Below are 12436 nucleotides of genomic sequence, written 5' to 3'. Positions count from 1 at the left end.
AAATTGGAAAAGAGACAAATGTTAAGTCTGTTACCTAAGACAACCAAATTAATGATAAACATCAGTATGGATAAGCGAGTTATTTAAAATCCATAAAATATAGCAATTCTGCTCATGATCCAAAATATAAAAAGGGAGCATGTGGGATACAACAGCAGCACACACACATATACACACAATGGAAATCAGGAAAACAATTCCAAGTACAATAGCATCAAAAAAGAATAAACAGGTATAAGCTTAACTGAAGAAGCAAAAGACTAATACATTTATTATGAAATGCTACCCAAAAGTGAATATACAAATATATAAATCAAAATATATTAATGGAAGATGTTGATACTACCCAAACTTATCTACATATTCAGTATAATAACTATCAAAATTTTAATCATTTCTTTTTTTGCAGAAATAGACAATTTCATTCTAAATTTCACACAGAATTTCAAAGGACCCTATACAGTCAGAACAACCTTGAAGATCAAAAAGAATTTTAGAGAACTCATGTTTCTTGATTTCAAAATACACTACAAAGTTATAGTCATTGAAGCAATATTGAAGTTCATTGGTAGACCAGCGGCCTAGCATGATGAAGGACTCTAGGTTTCCTCCCCAGCAGCACAAAAAAGTAAAACCAGACCAAACAAAATAAGTCACAGTGGGAGGTAGTGGAGACATATAAATTAATGGAATGAAGTATAAAGTCGAGAAATAATCACTTACACAGTAGTCCTCCTTGTCCAGTTTCACTTTCTGTGGTTCAGTTGCCTGAGGTCAAACACAGTACAAAAATATTAAATATCAGTATTACAATTACAGTAACAATTTACAAGTTCTAAATTGCATGCTCTTGTGAGTATAATAATAAAATATCATCTGTGCAAGGACATTAATCATTCCTTTGTCCAGCATATAAACTTCCTGTCCCCTAGTTACTTAGTAGCCATAGCAACCATCCAATCAACTATTGCAGTATCACAGTGCTTGTGTTCAAGTAACCCTTATTCATAGCCTAACACAAAGACTGTCACTCACCTCACTTCATCTCATCACAGGTATTGTATTATGACAGGAAGGATTTAAGAAGACATTTTGAGAAAGAGGAAACCACATTCACATAACATTTCTACAGTATAATTTTATTAATTGTTCTATTTTATCATTATTGTTACTTTTTATTATTATCACTAATATCTTACTCTGACTATTTTATAAATTATCATAGAAATTTTGCACAAAATAGGTAAAAACAGTGTATGTACATGGTTTAGAACTATCCACATTTCTAGGTATCCACAGGTCTTGGAACATCCTATCCATGGATAAGTGACTACTCTATGATCATACTATTTTAGATACCAAGTATATTCAGTAGGGGAAGGACAATCTTTTTGACAGTCTGGGGAAAATATATGTGCCTAAATAAAAGAATAAAGTTGGATCCTTCCCTTATACTAAATATAAAACTTAAATAAAATGAATAAAAGACATAAGTGGAAGAGCTAAAATTATAAAATTCTTATAAGGAAACAGGAGAAAAGCTTCATGACAATGCAATTAGCAATTATTTCTTGAGTATGAAAACCAAAGACACAAAATATTGTAAGAAAAGTAAAATTCTGTTAACAAGGTATGTGAATGTGGTTTTATCTCTCAAAATACCATCTTGTACTGTACTTATCTTTCCTGTAATGATATTAGCTGACACAATACATATGTGATGAGAGTAAGAGAAGTAAATGATAGCCTTTGTGATGTAATGTTAGGCTATGGGTAAGGGTTACTTGAACATAAGCACTGTGATCCTGCAACAGCTGATTTGTTGGTTGACATGGATGTTAAGTGACCAAAGACAAAGAAAAATACACTATTCTACATCAAAATGAAAACCTTTTGTGTCTCAAAGAGCACTATCACAGAATAGAAAGGCAATCTACAGGAGAAAATGTGTATAAAGCATGTATCAAATAAATGATTAATATCCAGAATATACTTTAAAATTTTTTATCTCAACAACAATAACAAATAGAACTCAAATGTGGACAGAATACTTTGTTATGGACTTTGTGTCCCCTCAAATTTTAAATCTTCAAACCCTATTCCCTAATGTGACAATATATTTGGAAGCGAGATCTTTATAGTTGCAATGAAGATTAAATAAGATCTTCAGTTGTCATGATTCAACAGGATTATTGAGTTTTTCAGAGACACCACAGGCTTACTCTCCAAGAAGAGAACCCTCACCAAAAACTGAACACTGTCTAAACATTGATTTTAGACTTTTCAAACTCCAGAACTATGAAAAAATAAAGTGATTGTTTAAGCCACCCAGCCTGCAGTATTTTTTATGGTAGTCTGCAAATACTAGCATAAACTTGAGCAGATGTTATAACGAAGACATACAAAAGGCCAATACATACCAAAAGAGATGTTCAACATCACTAGTCATTAAAGTCACGCAAATCATAAACACAATGGGATACTACTTCACCTCCATTAGCATTGCTACTATTTAAAAAATTTTAAAGAATTTTTTGAAGCATTGGTCAGGATATAAAGAAAACAGAACCCTTATACATTGTGGTGGAAATCTAAAACACAGACACTAAGGAAATAACAAGGAGATTTCTCAAAAAAATAAGTACATGGGAAGTCTTACCCTAATGTAAGATGGTGACTGGCTGTGGAACCCACCAAAAGCTGAGACTGTCTCTCAGTTATAAATGTTGGACTTCTGAAGCAATGTGGCCTGGTTATGAAGAGTTTTTCCCCTTACGCTAGTTCAGTGGTCTCTTGTAAGGAAATGGCGTGGAGTGGAGTCCACTAAGGGAAAAGTGAGGAAAGGCAGGTGGGTCTTCAAAGTTCTACATTTTAGCTCTCAGTGCTCAACTTCCTTTCCCCATAAATTAGTATAAACATTTGCCACTGTTGAATAAACATGAAGATGTCTCAAAATCCTGATGCTAAGGAAGATCCTGTGGAATGCAGTCTTTGCATGGAGCCCTTGAGATATATGAAATAAACTTTTTCCCTTGCACCTACCTGTGGCCACCGGATTTGTCAATTTTGTTGGCCTAGAAGTTGCACTGATGAAAATGGTCTTTGTCCTGCACATAGAAAGCCACATCCAGAAGATCCAGAAGTTCATGAACCACTCTCCCAGGAAGAACTGCAAAGGAGAAAGAATGAGAACAAAATGAGAGAAAACAGAAATTCACAAATATTTGCCTAGTGTATATGCTTTCAAAAAAATCTCATCTTTGTTGTAAGTCTGTCCCAGTGCCTAGCTGACCCAGGGGTTTTAAAACAATCAGAATACTTTGCGAAGTTTGGTAAAACACACTAAGTTTGTCATCAATAATAGCACATCATATGCAGGCTCACAGGGTCCTAGTGCCAGTGCTTATATCTGACCTATATCTGGTCAGAAAATGCTCTAAGTGCTATACAGTGTGTCAACAATGTCGTGGTAGATAGCATAACTCTTAAGGAATCCTTGGTGCAAAATAATAAATAAATAAAAATGGTGCATTTATTTCTTTCAGAATACGCAGTGTCCAAAACCTAACTGCATGTACCTACATGAATGGGGAGATGAGGCAGGAATCTTCACAAAAGAGGAAATTCATGTTGATACACACCAAAAATATGAACAGAAATTATTTCAAGAATTGTATAAGTTAAATTCCAATTTTCTTCAATTATCTATGGATTCAGTTGATAAAAATAAGAACCAAGTGACACCACTGCAGAGCACCATTGATACACCTTCAGAATCTCTCACTATAGGGAACTGTGGTAATTCTCAGCAGATATCAAACACTAATACACCTTCACCACCACCTGATTTATCAAAATCCAATCCAGTCATCTCCCAAAGTACATCCAATCACAGTACAAGTCCCCATTTGAAGAGGCAGTAACAGATTCACAGTCACTATTCTCTGCCAATTTTTGCCATTCTAACCCTTCCCAAGTGGTTTTCCTCCTTTTCCCAGCTCCCCATGGACATCTAGTAATTGGCCTATGGCACCAGAGCCACAGAGTCTCTTCACATCAGAAAAAAACCAGTATCATCCTCTACAGACTGGCAAGCAGCATATGTCTCTGGTTCTTCTAAACAACCAGAAGATGACTTGGGGTTGGATCCTTTTGATGTTTCTCAAAAAGCTATAGCAGACCTGAGTGAGCAGGAATTGTTCATCCAAGACAAACTTTCCCTTTCACACACATCTCTTTAGAACTTTTCACATACAACAACTGCCAAAGTCTTGGCTCTGGATTCCTACATCTGCTGCATGAACCAATGCCAACTCTCTTAATTGTACCTTTTTGGTCTTGCCACAAAGCTTCCCTCAATTGCAGCAGCACTGAGCAATTTACAATTCCTTCAGTTTTCCAGGCCAGGCAGCCTACTATTCTTGGATAGCCTTTCCATGCAATAGCATCATGCACTTGAAACACACAGCAAACCACACTTCAAATAGTACTTCTATGGACTTGAATTTGGTTTCACTGAAAGCCTTTGAAAACTCTTGATTGACTCATGCTTCTCTTTGTTGAGTGGGTAGGGAGGGAACTGTTGAATAACAGAAGATACTTATTACTCATGGAAATTTCTGTAAAAAAAGTATTATAATCTAAAATATTTTTAATTAGACAGGTACCTTGTAATTTTGCACTTTGTTAGGATGATGGAGTATTATACGAAGTCAATGTTTGGAAGCATTTTGCTAAATAGGATAATTACCAAACTTTATTATGGTATATAAGTAAAAAAAGAAAAACAAATACATGGACACTGAAACTATGATTCTGTAACAGTCCAATGTCATAGTTAAAAAAAGTCTTATTTCACATACAAAAGTAAAGTGGTTAAAACAATTTTTAATATAATAATTAATGAGGACCTGAGGGATTAAAGTCACTCTAACTGGTAGGTCATTTACTTATTTTGACTGATACACACATCAACACTATGCTATAAATAGAGTTTGAGCATATTTGAGAGCTCTGATTATTCTTTGGTAACATGTCACGGACATACTTTGTGTGGAAAAGAAGCTGTTCAAGGAGAGAAATTTATCCTTTCAGTCTTGTTTTTAATTACAGAGGAAATATTATGTATATGTAAGAATATAAGTTTGATTCCAGAATATTTATGGTTTTGTTCTTCTACCCTTGAAGGTTTCAAGCCTTTAGGGTCTAAGACCCTATGTGACATTTAGAGGTAGTGTTTTCTAAGGAGTCATTCTTAGTAGTGTTGTCATTTAATTTGGGCTTTTGAGATGATGTGCAAAAGAGAGTTTGTTCATCTTCTGATTCTCTCAAGTAGAATACAGCAATTCCATACTCTGATACAAAATTTACATAATTAAATTTTATCTCATCTTTGCCTTTATTGTGTGGCACACACAAGTTTTCATACTAGAATACTTTGACAGAAAAGCATTCATCCTCTTATCTTCAGCAAGATTATAGATGAATCTACAAAGCTCCCTCTAATTCTTTGACTGTATTCCCTTCAGACCAATAACATTTCATGATCTAGAGAAATAGCTAGATCTTTGTGGCTATGGATAAGAGAAGTCAATTTACATAAGTATAAGAGCACATGACATCATGATTTACACATTGATGAGACTTCTAATATGTGCTCATTTAATTATGGTAGGTAGTAGGTAATCCATAGTAAAATGTTGCAGTCCACTCTTATATAATATTGTTTATGAAACAATAAGTGTTCAATTTCTGTACACCTTTTCTTCTATTCAAGGTAAGTCTATTAGAATGCAATTGTTTTGTTTTAATCATTTAGAAATGTGGTATTTTAATTTTAAGTACTGAATTGCATAATTGGTTATAACATTAGAAACTGAAGTTCCCCTAAATATTTAAAAATAAGTGTTAACCCAATTACAATTACAATTTCATGTGGGGATACAGAAGAAGCATAAAAATATGAATACTGATCCCTAGTTACTGAACTTAACAGGGAGTTTTAAAAAATTGTAATTTTGTAACTTCCCAGTACAAGCATGTCAAATCAGAATATAAAATGGTAAGGCCTGAGAATGGGAGACAAGAACATGATTGATACCTCATTAATATTTGGTTTCATGACATTTGTCTTCTTGTAATAACAGAGTCAGTTCCTTTTGGGTGCTTAAACTCTTCAAACAACCATTAGATGTGGCCAAAATGTAAAAAGCAATCAGCTCAAGTTACAGGAGTTTTAACAACTGACAAGCTCTGTTAAGGAGTGCACATGCAAAGGAGCTGGGCAGACAGCTTCTGAAGTACTCATTTCACAGTCTACCTTCCCTGAGTCCAGCTTGAGGGACATAGGTGATGAGATGGTTATGCCCCTAGTAAGAGACAATCTTTGTGGTCAGGGAAACAATAAATTGCACCCCATAAACAGGCAATGGAACACATTGCAAAAAATTCAGAAAACTAGAGATGGCATTTTCATATTCTATTCACAATAAATACCTGATTCATACATTAGTTGCAATATACTTAAAACAACTACAATAAACATGACTTAATCTGAATTGTTATTGAAGCTACTAAGAAAATACTTCAAAGTAAAGAACAGCTAGAATAACTGCTGATAAAACAGCGAGGTATGACTGTTTCTTCCCTAATATAGACATAAAAATATGACAACTATGTGAAAAAGACAGAATATGTGTATGCATGACAATACGTTTTACATAAGATGATACAATAGTAAATGTGAATGAACTTAGAAAATTTAAATATTAAATCCCTAGAATTAAATTCCTAATAATTTTGGAAAAATGCAAAGAATCATTATTTACAAAGATGAGAGGAAAATTAAAGGTAATTCCAATGCAAATTTTAAAAGTTTTGATAAGAAAAAAAGAGAAACAAAATGAAAGAGTACTTAGTAGGCTATACTTAATAAGATGGTAGACAAAATAAAAATGTCAGCAATTTTATTAAAGTTTAATGAATTAAGAGCAAGTTTAATGGCAGAAGCTGAGAAGAGGGGTTTAAAACATTAAGTATATGCTGTCTACAGGTGATAGGTTTTAAATATAAAGAGAAAATAAATTCTAAGTAAGTTAATGAAAAATGCATCATGAATTCAGTATATGTAAGCATACCAGAATGTCTGATAAAATAGATCTCAAGGCAATAGGTATTAGCAAAGTTATGAAGAAATATATCATCATAGTAATGCGTTAATTCATGAGGACACAATAGCAGTCACACATGCTTTACATATTTAATTATAGTTTCCAAGTAGAGTGAAACAATTTTACAGAATGAGAGCAAAAAATAGAATATTCCATAATTATAGTTAGAAATATTAATATTCAAAAGAATCTGCCAATAAATTAAAAGATATGAAGAACATTGCAAACCAACTTAAATTATTTTTACAAAACACTATATCTAGCAATAGCAGAGTTTTTTTGCCATTTTTTAAATTTCAAGTATGTTTGGCGCACTTACTGAAATGACCATATACTGGGCTATGAAGTAAGTCTTAAAGAACTTAGAAACACTGAAAACATATTAGCTATATACTCTGAGCACAATAGAACTGTTGTAATCAATGGCAATAATAAAGTAATATAAAATAGCACCACAAAATATTAGAAAAATTAACATCTGTTAAGTAACTGGTCAAAGAAGAAATAACAGGGGCTATTAGCAAACAGCTTCAAGTGAATGACACTTAATATGCAGACCTAAGCCCAGACTGGGTCTGGAAAGCCCAAGTTTAGCCTGTGCAGAGGCTAGTAATGAACCTCAGCAAACATTCACCTCTCATAAACTATCACTGGCTCTGTGACCCTCAGGAAACAGGTGAGACAGATCATTCAACGTGGATATCTAAACTTTTTTCTTACACACCAAGGTTAAACCTAGTATTCACCATGAAAATAGCACAAGAGACTCCTAAATATTTTGAGATAATTCAACATTTTCAATATGTCACAGATCAACTCTCTGTCAACCTGAATTACAAGCCAATATTATAGTACTTTAGTATTATCAGACATTAGTAAATTCATCTTATCACACTAGCCCATTTTGATCAAGGAAACAAATTCCAGGGCTTAAGATGCTTAAATTCACAAATAAGATATACTTTAATTTGTGAGGGGAAGTCCACAAAAATCCTGATAAAACTGGAGTTAAAATATTTGGAATAAATTTTAATTATCTGATTTAAAAATGTGTGTACATTTATGTGTATAAGCACACAAGCCCATGTAAATCAAGACTTAACACTATATTCGTTTGCAGGTTCTTTTGTCTCCCCTGTACATTTATTTCTTGTTCTTCCTGAACTTAGTATCTGACTACTTCAAATTTTCTTACATCACCATCTAAGAGCCTGTATTTCAGATGTATCTTTTTGTGAAAAAATAATTTTCACAAAAAGGACAAAGCACCTTTTGCATTTTCCAATAACAAGAGAAAAACAAAAGTAAAAAGTCAGTATAGGCATGTTCAGCACATACTGACCTCTGGAAGGTCAAAAAGAAATACTATGAAACCTGACCCATGCCACTCCCCAGACATGCTGCAGTGCAGGGCACCCCAGCAACTCACCCTCTTTTTCTTCCAAAGTTCTTCTCTCTTGAATTTGAAGAAAGCAATCCACCACGAGAATAAGCATTTGTTGACGATCAGGAGCAGAACATGAGCACCCTGATGACAAACCTGCCGGTAGGTATTCTTCCTCCAAATGAGCTTGGAGAATAGTGGCAAGGGTTCATATAGCACTTGGATTACTGTGATTGGTCCACAGTTATGCTAATTATGGTTTGAAAATGTACCAATGCTATTGGTCCAAAATGTACAAACGCTATTGGTCAATTCTTGAGTCTGGCATTCATTCAGCTCTGCCCCACTTCCTTTTTCTCAATGTAGGTCGAGAAGTGGGAGATTGAGGTCCCGAATGTCTACGGTGCTGCGTGGGGCAGGCTACTGAGACAGGCCTCCCTACTGTTTCTGGGTCTGAAGGCTGCAAGCTGCAGCGAGCCTTCTTTCATCTTGGTGTTGGCTAGCTGTGCTTGTGTGGCAGCGTTCATGCTGCAGCAGAGCCTCCGGTGCTCAGACTCACCCAGGTCCGACTCCATATATGCATAAACTTATATTTATGACATATTATGAGTCATTAATATTATTTTTTCAACTCTCTAAGTTCCAGAAGTCTCATTGTGACTTCCATGATCTGAAAGAAGCAAAATGTATTTTTAGTTCGGTTAAATTTCATGAAATTTATAAATATCTAAATATTTCTCCCAAGTTTACAATTACATTATTTAGTCCTTCAAAACATTTATTACACATCTATTTTGTGTCTGATTCTACATTAGTTGCTAGGGATATAATTAACTGCACAAACAGAACCTCCTTTCTCTTGAAGTGTAAGCAAAGTGGTAAAGATTTGCCAAGATTTGCTTCTTGGAAATTTCACTCATTAATTTTAGAGAAGTGGCTGTAGGAGTATTAGTAGCATATGTACGAAGACTAGTTAGGTGTGTGCTACAGCACTGCAGGAAAAGGATGAAACTAAGTTTGACTAGAGCAGAAATAGGAGAGATTAAGTTGTGAAGCAAGAATAGAAGGTGTGAGTTTGAATTACTAACAACTTGCTAATGAATAAGAATTAAGTACAGTTAACATTGCATTCTATCTCTCTGTCATGCAAAAAGTGAGTAGATGTTTCCCTTTTCTTAAATAAGAAAAATTGATGAAGGACCAGGTTTGAATGACACTCAACAATATTACTTCTCCTAAAACATTAACAGTATGCCTTCCATTCTGCTTAGTTCTGAGACTATACTATTACTAATCATAATATTATCACTCCATTTCAGTGACAGATCAACCTTAACTTTCATTTTTAGAGGTGCCATGTTTAGCTCTGAGTAGTATTTATTGTATTCAATCTACTTTTGTAGATTAAATAAATGAATAAGAAAATAAGGAGCCATGCATTACAGCACCCATAATGATACTATCACACTTTATTCCATTCTACTCACCATTGTCTTCTCTAACAAGTTTCTTTAGAAGACAAAATTCTGAGGCTGTTTAATAATAAATACCTTTTAATATACAATCAGAATTATAATTATTCACAATAATTCATTCCCATTTCAGGGAAAGTTTTTAATTAGAAGATGGCAAGGGAATGATGTCTATAAATGTCTTCTGGGGTGAATAAAGAGACCACCACATGCATCTTTTGTGCGAATCGGCAGAAGGCTTGATCAGAAAGGTCACTTTCAATTCTTAATGCTTCCTTCCTCTCTACCTCCAGGATAAAAGCTACATGAAGTGGGAAGTAACAAGACAATAGACTGAAGAAGCAAGCACTGAAGAAATAACTAAATTAGGAGAAGTAATATTGTTTATTTTCTACAAATTCAGGTATTTAGATTTTGCCTTGACCATCATTTGGGAGCTTTTGTTCTCCTTGTCTCTGAAATCCCCAAAGTGCTTATTTTCTTTTTTCTTGTTTTATTTTTTATTTTATTGGTTCTTTTTAGTTGTACATGACAGTTGAATCCATTTTGATATAACTATACAAGCATGAAATGTATCTTATTCTATTTAGGACCCCAGTACTCTCTTTCCCCTCCTCCCTCCCTTTATCCCACCCCCTGTTCCCTTCCTTCTATTGATCTTTCTGCCATTACCATAGTTATTTTCATTATAATAGTTTACTTGTTGTAAATTAATTTGTTGGGATGATGAGATTCACTGTGCTATATTCATATAAGTACATAGAAAAGTAATGTCAAATTCATTTCACTGTCTTTCCTTTTTCTACCCCCTCCCTTTCCTTTATTCCTTTTTGTCTAATCCACTGAACTTCTATTCTTCCCCACCCCCACTGATGGTGGATTAGCATCCGCATTTCAGAAAAAGCATTCAACTTTTGGTTTTGGGAATGGGCATGTTTTCTAAACATTCATTTAGCCACACAAATTCCTTAGCATTGACTATGTATTATAGCATTGAATTGTATTCTCTCATTCTACTATTTGTTTTTCAAGCATTTGCTATATTTGGGTGATATTTATGTACTGAGTTCCAGGATTACCTTGGTTTTAGGAGTCTAATTTTATTCCTCACACAACATTGATTGGTTGATTTCCAGGCTTCCTGTTAATTGTATTAATTTTCTAGATAGTTCTTATTCTGTCAGTGGTAAATAGTCTTTAAAATGTGAATAAAGAACATATTCTCTCTGACAATGTCCCTACCACCATTTCTGCTCTGCCCTAATATTTTTTCTGGGTTGAAGTTATTTCTGATCAAAAATGATTTCAACTCACTCATAAATCTCCCATATATCTTCGGAGGAAATTGTTCCTAAAGTACACCCTCAGGATTATTTTTTAATCTTCTGATTTTGTAATCACTAGAGTTCAAATAGTTCCCACATTACTCTATAACCTTTAGACAAGCATTGATTTATTTTCTGAGTTTCTTCAAAAATGAGATCCATGTTAACTTAACACTGGCTATTTCCTTGATACATGTCCTACAGTATTAACTGAGTACTTGTCAGGAGCTTTGAAAATATATATGTGACATTTCTATGCTAATCATTAAATTGATCATAATAATTTTTTTTCTTAAAATTACCTTGGGTAAAACAGTGCTCTAGTTCTGGGATAAAGGAATTTCAATGTTTTATAATGGAATTTTCTAATGGTCCAATGTAATTCAGTCATATCTCGCTACATTGCATCACTTGAGAAGAAGTTTAAAACATATGCGTGATCACATTACCCCCAGAGATTCTGAATTTAATTTCCTTCAGTAGTGCCCAAGTGTTGGTTATACTAATAATCAACAGATTTGAGAATAACTATTCCAGTTAGTAAAATAAATATTTTGTTTTATTTGTAGCAAAACAAGAACCTGAATACCTAGATTCTAAAGTTTTATGACTTTTGTTAGTAATTACCTTGTGATTTTGGGCAAGCTATTCTATCTCTCTAAGACTCAGCTTTTTCAACTCTAAAATAAAAAGTTTGGATGAGGTGACTTAATCATTTATTAGACTAATCTGCTTTTATAATTTACTAAGTTCTAGGCACACTAAATTTCGGGTTGTGATACAGCCAGTATAAACCTATCAATAGCATTGGTCAAAGGATTTCTAAGAAGTAGCTTTTATACCTATTAAATGGTATTGCCATTTAATTTATAATTGAATTCTTGCTAAAACAGATTTCTAATTCAGCAAAAGATTTATTGTTATTTTGAACACCTTTTTATTTTACTTTTCTACTTATTCTTATACTTTTCTAATTAATTGCTGAATCAGGAAATTAAATTGTTATATTGCTTTGAAGGATTTTTATAGATGGAGGTCAAAATTGGTTTCTCATAATTTAATCTCCATTTAGTCTTGTTGTATTTG

The 12436-nt window shown here is 33.7% G+C and overlaps 1 pseudogene; it reads left to right on the top strand.

Annotated features, from left to right (window-relative positions):
* The first annotated feature begins 2944 nt into the window (after positions 1–2944).
* Positions 2945–9138, top strand: LOC124973922 (CCR4-NOT transcription complex subunit 4-like; annotated as a pseudogene).
* The last annotated feature ends 3298 nt before the right edge of the window (positions 9139–12436 follow it).

The sequence above is a fragment of the Sciurus carolinensis genome, unplaced genomic scaffold (assembly GCF_902686445.1).
Source record: "Sciurus carolinensis unplaced genomic scaffold, mSciCar1.2, whole genome shotgun sequence".
Taxonomy (NCBI): Eukaryota; Metazoa; Chordata; class Mammalia; order Rodentia; family Sciuridae; genus Sciurus; species Sciurus carolinensis.
The sequence above is the reverse complement of the archived record's forward strand: the minus strand, read 5'-3'. Positions and strand labels throughout refer to the sequence as shown.